Source organism: Malurus melanocephalus, unplaced genomic scaffold (genome assembly GCF_030028575.1).
Source record: "Malurus melanocephalus ecotype Western Australia unplaced genomic scaffold, MMel_1.1 scaffold_97, whole genome shotgun sequence".
NCBI classification, from domain to species: Eukaryota; Metazoa; Chordata; class Aves; order Passeriformes; family Maluridae; genus Malurus; species Malurus melanocephalus.
In genome coordinates, this window is record NW_026623329.1 from 518,651 (window position 1) to 531,240 (window position 12,590).

General features: G+C 48.0%; 2 non-coding genes across 2 annotated transcripts; both read right to left on the reverse strand.

Annotated features, from left to right (window-relative positions):
* Positions 1-3,153: 3,153 nt before the first annotated feature.
* On the reverse strand, positions 3,154-3,226 carry TRNAF-GAA (transfer RNA phenylalanine (anticodon GAA)). Its single transcript has one exon. It is a non-coding gene; the product is annotated as a tRNA-Phe (tRNA).
* Positions 3,227-3,860: 634 nt separating this feature from the next.
* On the reverse strand, positions 3,861-3,933 carry TRNAF-GAA (transfer RNA phenylalanine (anticodon GAA)). The gene has a single exon. It is a non-coding gene; the product is annotated as a tRNA-Phe (tRNA).
* Between the last annotated feature and the right edge of the window lie 8,657 nt (positions 3,934-12,590).

A 12,590-nucleotide genomic window follows, 5' to 3' on the forward strand; every position in this document is an offset into this window, starting at 1 on the left:
TTTTTTTTTCCCCCGGAGAAAGGGATTTTAAGCTCCTTCTGAGGATTTCCCATATATTTATCTCCCTGATATTTCCATTCAGGCTCCTCATCTCATCATCGGAGAAATACAGTCCTGGAGCTGTGAGGTCAGGGCAGGTGAGTGAGGATCGATCCCTGCGTGCAGATCAATCCGTGCCTGTGCTCTTGGTGGGAAAGGTGGAGAGAGGAGTTCATGACAATGGGGGAGAAGGAGAGCAGCAGCAAACCAGGACTGAAATCAYTGAGAGAAAGAGGCAGAAATCACTGCAGTCAAAGGCAGAGGATAAGARCTGAAGGGCACCGGCAGAGCTGTTTGTGGGGGAGAGCCGCGGGTTGGAGCAGCGCTGTGCATGGGCTCGGGAAAGGATGATTTTTGGGATCTGCCACGGGCTGATTGATGGGTGTGGGGGCCCTGGAGCTGGAGRGGCCTGAGCGGGGGTGAAAGGGGGGAGCTGAATGCGAGGGGGCTGGAGAAGATGCTGGCAGGGCGGCCGCCCCCGCGCTCCTGCCGCCCACTGCGGTTATTCATCCATCCATCCCTCTCCTTCCCTCGCAGCCTCGCCGGGAGCACGGGCAGGGTTTAACCCTTCTCTGAGCCAAAGCCAGGCAAAGTTGGCAACTTCTGGTGCTGAGGTTTGAGTCAAAGCTGTTTCAGCCAGGAGGGGAATGAGCTGTCGGGAGAAGGAGGAGGCAAAAAGCTTCTTTCATCTCCTCTAATTACTGCATTGTGATCTCTGGGAATTCTGTGTGTCCTGCAGTGGCAACACGAATCCTGAGCGCTGACACCAGTGAGGGCCTCTCCTTTGCCTTCCCACAGCTGTGGGTCAGGCTTGAAAAATATTTCATTGGAGTTGCCTCCTTGTGCTGAGCTTGTGTTTGAGGCCAGATGTCACTGTCACCTCCATGGGCACAGCGGTGCCAGCTCTGACTGGGCATCCCTGGTGTGAGCAGAGACCCAGGGAGGAGTGGGAACAGGTCCCCTGCACTGGGTGTCACAGTGCCCAAAGGAAATAGAGCTGCTCTGTGGTGTTTGTTGGAGTTAAAGTCATCAGATCAGGCACATCTGTCCCTGTGCTGAAACCTCTTCCCCTCTCTGGCCCAGCAGAAATCACAGAATCACAGATCCAGGAATGGTTTGGGCTGGAAGGGACCTTAAAAATCAGGCAGCTCCAACCCCCTGCCATGGGCTGGGACATCTTCCACTATCCCAGGTTGTTCAAAGCCTCATCCAGTCTGGCCAAACACTTCCAGGGATGGGGCAGCCACAGCTTCTGTGGGAAACCTCTGCCAGGGCCTCACCACCACCACAGGGAAGAATTCCTTCCCAATAGCCCATCTGACTTACCCTATTCCAGTTTAAAGCCATTTCCCCTTGTCCTGTCCCTCCATCCCATGTCCCAAGTCCCTTTCCAGCTCTCTTGGAGCCCCTTGAGACACTGGAAGGGGCTCTAAAGTCTCCCCAGACCCTTCTCTTACCCACTCTGAACAGTCACTGCTCAGCCTTTTTTCAAAAATAGACCTATTATGTCCAAACCAATTTTTGGGAATAGGCAGGGAACTCRCTCTGGGCATTGTCTGGGAGGACACAGATTGTCACATTTAAGCCATTCAGGTCACCATCAGGTCAGTGTCTCTGGTATGGGATTTGCCTCTGCCCTTGGGGCTCAGGACTGTGTTTCTCCAGGGAGTTAATGAGGTCGGAGTCCTTCAGCACAGCCATGGTGTGTGAACTGTTCTTAAACCTGAGGGCAGTATCTGGGATGTTCATAATACCTCAGATCTGTTCTCATAACAAAATGAGGCCCAAGACATGCACRAAATTTGGTATAATTTAATTCTGCACATGGACCACGCAGGGAGTTCTGACCTACTTTGATCCAATTTGGGGACCAGGAGGCTCCTGCCTCATTTAGATCCAGGCAAAGACAGTTGGAGTAAAGGCTAATTTCCAGCTGGTGCATCCCTGGACCAGATGATCCAGCCTGAGGGTGTCAGGTCTGCAAAGGTCCACCCTGGGTGAGAAGCTGCTGCATTTGTGGTATCGCATTTGTGTTGTCATATTTGTGGTGTTTTATTTGTGGCRTTGTATTTGGGGTGTCATATTTGTGGTGTTTTATTTGTGGTGTTTTATTTGTGATGTCGTATTTGTGGTATTGTATTTGGGGTGTCATATTTGTGGTGTTTTATTTGGGTGTCAAGTTTGTGGTGTTTTATTTGTGGTGTTTTGTTTGTGGTGTCATATTTCGGATGTTATATTGGGGTGGTTTATTTCTGGTGTTTTATTTGTGGTGTCGTGTTTGTGGTGTCGTATTTGGGGTGTTATATTGGGGTGGTTTATTTATGGTGTTTTATTTGTGGTGTCATTTTTATGGTGTTTTATTTGTGACATTTTCTTTGTGGTGTCATATTTGCGGTATCGTATTTGTGGTGTCATATTTGGAGTGTTATATTGGGGTGGTGGCTCTTGGCAGAGGAATTTCCCCGGCAGGACACCAGGTATCACTTCAAGGCTTAAGCAGGTGATGATGTTGTTGGTTTGTAAATAAATTATTTTAATCACATCCTGATCAGGGAAATAACTCCTTGGAATGCCGCAGGATCAACCAGTGTGATGTCCACGGCTTTTAGAGCATCACCAGAAGGAAAAGGGAGGAAGAAGAGTCCCTGTCCTGTGATGAAGAAGAGATTGGATGTGTGTGACCTTGAGAAGGTCRAGTATTTGCTGCTTCTCACTTCTCTTTTTGGACAACTGGCATTTCATGTCCCTTCTCTGTTTGCCAGAAGGGCTCCATGGAACAGCAGTCAGAAAGGGGCAGAGCAAACACAGAGCAGAGTTACTCAATTTAGTGTGATATCTGCACATTGAACACTATATTTGATAAAGCTCATGGTAAAAATAGGAATTGATCAGGAGAGAGTGGAAAGCTTCCTTGGAGAATCATGGAATACTCTAAGCTGGAAGGGATCCCCAAGGATAAAATCACAGAACCATTAAGATTGCAAAAGATTTCCAAGACAGAGCCCAATTTTTGATCCATCACATCCTTGTCCATAGACAGAACACAGAGTACCAGGTGCAGTTGTTCCTTGGACATTTCCAGGGATGCATCAYTGATTCCAACTCCYAAAACTCTGCTGAAGCCCGGGATTGAACCAGGGACCTTTAGATCTTCAGTCTAACGCTCTCCCAGCTGAGCTACTTCAGCCCTGCTACCTGTGATTGTTCCCCTAAAAAAACAACAGATAAACCCATCAGAACACTTCAGCCTGGAAAATACAAACTTTAAGGAGAGAGGTTGCTCCAAGATCATTTGTGATTCATGCTAAAAATTGCTCTCTTTGATAGGGTGTTTTTCCTTTTCCTGAAAACCAGTTTTGATTTCCATCTTGGCACTACACCCATGGGTCAACCTTTCTACCTCTTCTCTGGGCAGTCCCTGGTGTATGACTGGGAACAGGCAGTGGAAGGAACAAAAACTCCCTCTTCATTTCAAAATTTTTGCTGAAGTACTGGAATTGTCAAACCCYGTCCCTGTTTCACAGGCTCAGACTAGTTGAGGTCCAAAAGGATTTCATGGAGCTCACCCGCTCCACATTTCTGCTCCAGCAGGACCCACAGCCACTTGCCCAGAACCATCCAGGTGACTTGGAAATATGTGTGAGAAAGGAATTCCACAGTCTCTCAAGGCCACCAGTCCCAGCTCCTCATCCTCTCCCCACAGGATAAATGCTCCAGTCACTTCCAGTCCTGCTGACCCTTGGCTGCATCTCTCCAGACGGTCCACATCTCTCTTGAAATGGAGAGCCCAGCCCTGCGCACACAAAACTGCAGAAAAACTCTGCTGAAGCCCGGGATTGAACCAGGGACCTTTAGATCTTCAGTCTAACGCTCTCCCAGCTGAGCTACTTCAGCTCTGCTGTGCCTCMAATTTTCCCAAAACCTGTTGAAACATAATGATTTCAGATTTTGCCATTCAAACCCATTTGCCCAACATCCCTCCAAGCAGACTTTTGGGGAATGACAGAATTGTTTGTGTTGGAAGGGACCTCAAAGATCATCTCATTCCACTCCTCTGCCATGGACAAGGACACCTTCCACTATCCCAGGTAGCTCCAAACCACGTCCAACCTGGCCTTGAACACTTCTAGGGATGGGGAAGCCACAGCTTCTCTGGGCACCTTGTGCCGGGGTCTCGTCACCCTCACACCCATGAATTTCTTCGAATATTCAGTCCAACCCTTCCTTTTGTCAATTTAAAGCCACTCCTCATTTTCCTGTCCCTCCATCCCTTGTCTAAAGTCCCTCTCCAGCTTTCCTGGAGCCCTTTTACACACTGAAAGTGGCTCTGAGCTTTCCTTGGATCCTTCCCTTCTCCAGGCTGGACATTCCCAGCTCTCCCAGCCTGGCTCCAGAGCAGAGGGACTCCAGCTCTTGGATCATCTCCGTGGCCTCCTCTGGACTCTCTCCAGCAGCTCCTTTTGAAGTTGGAAGCTCCCGAGCTTTCTCAGAAGCTGTCACTCCGTAGAGCTGACATCATCCCTGTCCTGATGGCTCTCTGTGGGTGACAAGGATCCATCTGCAGTCTCTCCCTTAGGAAAGGGAAGATGTGGAAGCCTGGCTCACTCTGGACTTAGCTCTGCCCTTCCAGCTGTCTCATTTTTTCTTCGATGGCTTTYTCCTTGTCAAGGAAAGCGCCTTCCCACCAGCTTTCCTCTGACAGGAAGAAATGATCCCAACATGGAAACTGGTATTTGACAGCCCACTCTGCCTTGCTGGAAATACTCAAGCTTCAGCTGGGTACAAAATTCCTGTGGAAAGCTGAGCTGTGCTGCCACTTTGCAAATGCTCAGCAGTGTTGGTGGAAACGATGAAGTGAAGGATCTGRTAAAGAACAAACCTTGAAGGAAGTGCTACATTGCAGTTAAACTGGAAATTTGAGGAGCTGACTCRATGGGAACTTGGCTTTTTCAGCTGGTGAAACATCAGAACTGAAAGTCTGTGGGCAGAGTCATCAGAAGTCAGACTTGTGGTGCCAGTTTGACATGTCACATGGAGGAAGTTGGAAGATCAGACTTTTCTTCATTGAAAAGGAAGAAATTAAACCTGTTTTTCCAGCTCAGCTCAGATCTCAGGGCTGGAGCTCTGTAGAGGGAGAATTAAGTGGAAGGAGGAATGAAGTTGGGATAACTCCTGTTGTCTTCTCTCACCTGCCCCCATTCCCCCAAAAAAACTCCTGTTCCATTCACATCTGGATTACTTGGGGTGTTTTTTGAGGTCTTGATCTCAGGAAGGATGTGAAAAAAAAATAAAGCCTAAACTAGCTAAACAGTGGAAAAGATTAATAAAGTCCCTTCTGCACACGGAATCGTTGTGTAAACATTGTTTATCCTGTTAAGGAAAAGAAAGAGTAAAGGGAAGGTTATATGGGATCTAGAGAAAGAAAGGATATTTTAGGATCTAGAGAGGAATCATTTTGGGTTGATGGCTTATTGACTCATCTGATGCAAGAGCTAAATGTTGTAATTGGAAAAAAGCAAGTGCCAAGCTTGGAATAAAGAAAAAGAAGTTTCCTCACACAGTACCTGGTCACCTGTGCAACTCTCTGCCATGGGGGATGATAGATCCCCAAACTGTAAAAATGTTTAAAAGATAACTGGGAAGATTTATGGAGGAAAAAACTTCACAAAGAGTGTGCAAATATGGAACTTCCTACTTTGGTTCATGCAGGGCCCGAGGCACAAATCTCTGGAGAGCAGTAGAGCATCTGCTGATATAACACCACACTGTTTTTTTTTTTTTAGGTATTAACTCATGGAAAATGTTGCAGATTGGGTTTGGAGCTGGATGTTCTTCTGTACATCTCCTCTGGCACCTTCTTGTCCTCATGTTCTGGCTTCTGGAGGCACCAGGATGGTGCTAGCCTGTGAAACCCTGTTGGCACATTGGGCAGGGATGTGCTGGAGGTGTCATTTCATGTCACCAACCAACTGTTTAATCACCACTCCCACGCCGGTGTCTCAGGCCCTGGCCATGACAAACAGATGACAGGCGATCCCTCTGTCCCCGCTTTCCCTCCTCCCATTTTTTTCCAGTTTTCACACCACTCTGTGCTGATCTGCCTGTGCTTTCTGAAATATCCATCTGCCATCAGCCAGAAGAAAATTTCAGAGGTTATGGAATTAYATCCAGGCAGCCCAGGGTTTGAAGAATTGTGAGCAGCAGGTGAGGAAGGGGATTCTGTCCCTCTGCTCCAATCTGGAGAGATCCCACCTGGAATGTTGCATCCAACTCTGGGATCCCAGCATGAGATGGACATGGAAATGTTGGAGCAAACCCAGAGGAGGCACGAAAGTGATCAGAGGGATGGAGCAGCTCTGTTGGGAGGAAAAAATGGAAGATTTGTGATTGTTTGGCATGGAGACGCTCCAGAGTGGCCTAATTGTGGCCTTCCCATGCCTGAAGGGAGTTCAGGAAAGATGAAGAGACAATGTTTATAAGGTCCTGGAATGACAGGACAAGGGGGAATGACTTCAAACTCACAGAGTAGATTTAGGTGGGATATTGAGAAGAAATTTTTCCCTGGAAAGTGTTGAGGCCCTGGCACAGGTTTCCCAGAGAAGCTGTGGCTGCCCCATCCCTGGAAAGTGTCCAAGGCCAGGTTGGAAAGGGCTTGGAGCAACCTGGGATAGTGAAAGGTGTCCCTGCCGTGGCAGGAGAGTTGGAAATAGGTGATATTTAAGGTCCTTTCCAATCCATTTCCAAGCCACTCTGGGATTCCATGATTCTCTGAGAGCTTCATCCAAATGTTGATCCCGATGTGTCTGTCCCTGTCCAGAGCTGGGCTGGCCTTTGTGTGTCATCGTGGATTCACTGCCTCTTGTGGAATTCACCCTTTTATAATTGGGGTCAGGGCATCACTCAGACAGAGGCACAGAGAGGAGATATTTCCCATCCAACTCAGGACACCAAATTTGTCACCAATGTTAGTTTTTTTTGCAGACATCCTGGCACCAAACTCTGCCCCTGTCCTGGAACATTTTGTCCCATTTCCCCACTCTTTCCCCAACTCTCTGCACCAGGAGAGTGCCATCCAGCTGCAGGGTTGAGATGTGATTGCATTTCACACSCCGATTCGGCTCTGATGTGTCATAAAAAAACACATGTTCTTCCTTTAGGCTTCTTGAAATTTTTCTGTCTCATTACACCGAGAGGGCTCCTGGTTTACTTGAAGAGGATTTTTAGTGATTATCTCTATTTTGCTGTCACTATTTTCTCTTTCTGTTCTTTCCCCAGACTTTCATGAAAATGCTCTCATTAAGAACGTGGAACTCCTGTTTCTGAGAAAGGTTTCTTGAGGTTTCTAAAGGTCTCTCAGCAGGAATTTTGCTCGGCTTCATTTTCCCCTCTGGTTGAACAGACCCCCAAGTGAGCCCATTAGGAAAAAATGGACTGCTTGAAAATAAAATTGTACAAAATATGCAACAGCAGCAGCAGCACCTCTCAAATAAGCTCCAATAAGCAACAAACTGTATTTCCAAAACTCCCCTTTGATGACAGTTTAATGTGTTAGGGAAAGAAGGAGATAATGGCACAGAGGGCACTGGGGGTGYTCGCCACCACAATGGCTGTGAGGGGATGGAACACGAGATCTGGGAAAAATTCATTGTTATTCTGGAGACACAAATGCAGCTTTGAAAAACAGAGTTAATGAAGCCCAGCTGCCAAACTCTGCCTGTCACCCAGCCCTTCCCTCTCCCTCCTGAAGCCTGATGTCTAAAAGACGCTGAGATTGTCAGTCCATCATTTAGCAGGGGGAAGGCACTTGGGGTTCTTTAAATTTTMATTTTTARAGTTAGGGATTCAGGCTCTGAATAACARCTCTGMTGTCCTRAGGTGCAGTRTCCCTGTSCTTRAAACACAAACCTTGGATGCASGGATGTAGGAATGGTCCTGCTGCTKCCTGAGAGGAATARTCTGGGGCTGGGTAAATATTTTCAATCTGCCGTGTGGTGAAATGCCCACAAACTCACTGATGAGGAGGTAGAGTGAGAACAAACCTCAGACCTGTAATCTAAGTTCTTCCCAAGTTTAAAATCACTCTTTTCTGAGAAAATTAATGTTTTGGTGTTTGTTGTGTCTACTCTGTTATCAAGTGAGAGATCTGAGAAATCTTAAAACCCTGGAATGGTTTGGGTTGGGAGGGAACCTAAAGCTCATCTCATCCCCACCTCCCTGCCGTGGACCTTCCACTATCCCAGGTTGTTCCAAGCCCTGTCCAACCCAGCCTTGGACACTTCCAAGGATGGAACAGTCACAATGACTCTGGGCAACATCTTGGATGTCTTTCACTCAGAGTGGAGGAGCATTTGGGAAAGTGGAGCTCTGTGTTCACCAAATTGTGGTTTCCAATCACACAAAATGAACTTATTTAAGGCAGAACTTTCAGAACTTCATGAGGGCACCTCAGCTCTGTGTGGAAAAGAGAGGGCAGTGTCCATGTCTGTGGTTGTGTCCTGCATGGACACAGCTGACCAGGAAGCAGGAAAAACCTCGTCTGAGAGTCTTGGAGCAAGCACTGACACACACAAGCCTTGCCCTAATTTTTTTTTGTGCCAATTCCTGGATATTGCAATCCTGCAGTTCAGCTCCAAGTCCTGCTGCTTTTCCCAGCCTTAATAACACTGGCAGATCCTGCTCTGCCCCCACAAACTCACAGTGTCTGCGCTTTCCCCAGATCTCCCTTCCAGAATGGATTACCCACCACTATTTCAACCCAGCAGAACCCAATTTTCAGCAGAAGAAACCAAACACATTCAGGAATCACTTATTTAATAACTGCCAATAGACCAGAGGAATGAAATAGGTGCTAAAAAGACAAGAGCAGCACCAAGAAAACATTTGTAAAAATAACAGGTGCTTTAAACTGTGTAGGGGTGTGTAAATATATTTATAAGATATTAATACATAAACCAGGTGGCCCAGAACCTCATTAGCAAGCTAATTGTTCTTGCCAAGCATTCTTTGGTGAGGTTCCCTGAGAGATTTCCCAGAAACTCTGAAAATTAATAGTAAACAACCATTCTTGGGGGTTGGGAAATATTTTCTGCCTCTGCTTAACATCCCAGCCTCCTTCTGAAGTTTTTTATTGTTCTGCAAAGCATCCAGAATGTACAGGGGAAAAAAATAATGGGAGAAAAGATGRATATAAACATTATCCACAAATAATGGGCTTCACATTGAAAAGCACAGAATGATTGCTTGGACAGTGATGGTGTCTTGATGTATAAATGGTTTGTTACTTAACTCTGGTGATTCATGCTTCAGGCACAGGGAGAGGCAGCTGCCAAATTTCGTGCTGGGAAGGAATTTTCTCTCCCAGAACAGATTGGCAGGGAGTTTGTAAAGATGAGAGGTCAATCAGCAGGGCCAGGTGTTGTCATCATGAACATGTGGGACAAGAAGGGGGGACATCACAGAGGCCAACAACTCTGTGTTTTTATCTAATGGCACCAAGCATCCTGCAAAAATCAGTGCACAACCCTTTATCCCCTTTTCCCACACCTCCACCAGCCCTGCAACCCACAAAGGAATGACTTTATTGGATGGGGTGAGACCTCTCTCCTGTCTGCTGTGGATGAATCCTGGAGCAACATAAAATATTCCTCACAACGTTTATTTCAACCGTGTTTCTAAATAAAGCTGAGCTGGAGCTGAGTGAGTTTTAGTTGTTGGGTGTTTGGGGTAGGGAGGTGTTTTTTTTTTTTCCCTTTTGTCTTTAAAGAGTGTCTAAAGAACATGTTCCAGCTGTCTGGGAGGAAAGAACTAGAAAGGAAAAGAGAACAAAGGGAAATCAGGGGAGATATTTAATTGAGATAATTTTAGCTGCTCTAAATGTCACAGGCAATCTTGTACAAGTACTTGGRGAGAGGAGAGGAGGAAAAAAGTTCTGTTTTGGTCATTCAGTGACCAAATTAAGGGAAGGGGGGTGTCCTTTCAGAGATCAGGCAAGACTCTACCTGGAAGTCCTTGGAGAAATGCTTTTTGAGGCTCAGGGATCTCATCTAAACCCACAAGACTTCAATGTAAACCACAAATTTATCCAGACCCAACAGTGTGATGGAGAAACCCTTTGGTTTTGGGGCTGAGGAGGGAAAAATGTGCTTTTAGGGATGGTCAGTTTGGGTGAGGTGAGTTCAGATCCCTTCTTGGTCCAGACYTCTGTGCCTTAGGTGAACATCTGATGAGGCATTTCTGGGTCAGAACAAGACCTTGTGAGATCAGGGAGATGGATTTTGGAGCAGGCTGCCTGTGGCAGTGGTGTAGACCCTACCCCTGCAGGGATTTAACAGACACGTACAGGTGGCACTTGGGGACACTGGCAAAGATGCTTTAATGCCTGGACTTAATGACTTTAGAGGTGTTTTCCAACCTAAACAATTCCATGGTGTTGGCTTTTCTGGACATATGGGATGCATAGCCTAGGGAATGTATTCCAAGGTTTAAGACTGCCAGGTTTRCTCCCTGGTCTGGCCTGATGGGTGTTTGTGTTATCCAAAATGTGAATCTCTTGCAGAAGATGGGTAGTTGATAGTAGGGGTGTCAGAATGTTTCAGTTTTGAAGAAATCATAGTTCATGTCCCCATTAAAAGAGAGGTGCTCTGAATGTGATTTTCCACAATTCCTGGGAAGGGAACCCTTCCTAACCCATGACCATATTGGGGGGGGGGAAAAAACCTCATTTTTCATGGTTTGAGGATGTGGTTTAATGGTGAACACGGTGGTGGTGCTGGGTTCAGAGCTGGATTTGATGATTCTTGAATTATAGAATGGTTTGAGTTGGAAGAGACTTAAAAAATCATCTCATTCCACCCCCTGAAATGGGCAAGGACACCTTCCACTATCCCAGGTTGCTCCAAACCTCATCCAGCCTGGCCTTGGACACTTCCAGGGATGGGGCAGCCACAGCTTCTCTGGGCATCCTGTGCCAGTTGTCTTAGGGAGCTTTTCCAACCATAACAATTCTGATTCTATGTGAGAGACAAACACGATTTTAATACAATCTTCACCTTCTCATACCCATCTAAACTCGAGCTTTGGATAGAGACTTAATGTTCAGTCAAATGTCTACATGACCACTGACAGAAACCCACTGGGATACCCTGATGAGATTTTTCCCTGACAAAACTCAGGGAGGGAGTTGAAGGATTTTGGAGAACCAGCAGTGGACGGAAAGGAGGGATCTGTCTGTGTGCATTGTGGAGGCMATAAAACTCCAAATCTTGGGGTTTCCCCCTCTTTCACAAACTCCCCAAGCATCACTCTGAGCARCCTGGTCTTGTGGAYGGTCTCCCTGCCCATGGCAKGGGGTTACAATGGGATTKTYTTTWRGGCCCATTCCAACCCAAATCCKAGKATTCTARGATTTCATGATCCCTTTAGAGAGCCTTCCAGGCTCTGAGCAAAGCAGCACTGCAGGAACTCTCTCCCCCTCCATGATGCAGCTCCTAAAGAAGAGAAAACCTGGCTCTATCCCCCCCAGAGTAGGCACCACATTTGGGGAGCCGTGCCCACAGCATCCCTATTTTAGCAATGCCTTGGGGGTGCTGCCGTGGCTCATTGTCACCCCCTGGAAAACTCACCCGGCACCTGCCTTGCAGGCAGGTGGGAGAAAGGCAGGAGCGTGCGGCAGATCCCCCGTGTGCGCACACACACACACACACACAGCTCATCCCTTTTGTCTGCCCCTCTCCCTGCTCCCACTCCCCCGTTCTCCCCCGCGCTCCCGCCCACCTCGCTGGCTCATTCCAGGATGGCTCACGGCTCTCCAGGTACCTGCAGGGATGGATGCTCCCCGCGGCTTCTCCTCAAGAAACCCATTACCGCGGAGCTGCCGCTTCTCCTTTCCCTCCCCTCCCTCCCCAGCACAGCGATGTGGGGAATCCAGGACAGCGCATCCTCCTCCGCAGCGGGGGATGAGGATCCTCGGGGAAGGTCGGCKGGGAGGTCCCGGTCTGTGTGAGAGGGGAGAGGGGGCAGCGATGGGCGGGGAGGCGTTGGCAGGGCTGGACAAGAGCCACTGCATCCCCCTCYGAATCCTTCCCGTTCTCTGTTACAACATTCCTGCGGGGATTCACGGAGAGCTCGATCCTATTGTGCCGGGAGCGAGCTGCCACCGCCTCCTCAGCATCCTCCAGGCTGGGATGGGGAGCACAGCGACAGGGGAGAGCTGCCCACCCCATCCCCACAGCCCCACAGTGAGATCGGGGAGTGCTGCACACCCCATCCCCATAGCCCCACAGTGGGATCGGGGAGTGCTGCCAACCCCATCCCCACAACCCCACAATGGGATCATCCCATCCCATCCCATCCCATCCCATCCCATCCCATCCCATCCCATCCCATCCCATCCCATCCCATCCCAATCGCCCCACAGTGGGATCATCCCTGCCTACATCATGTCTGAGGGACATAAACAAATCATTCTTGAATCCTTAGGGATCTTTCACTGAAATCAGGCACAAATAACTCCAGCTATCACTGTGCTGTCTGATTTTTCCCTTTCCCCCCCT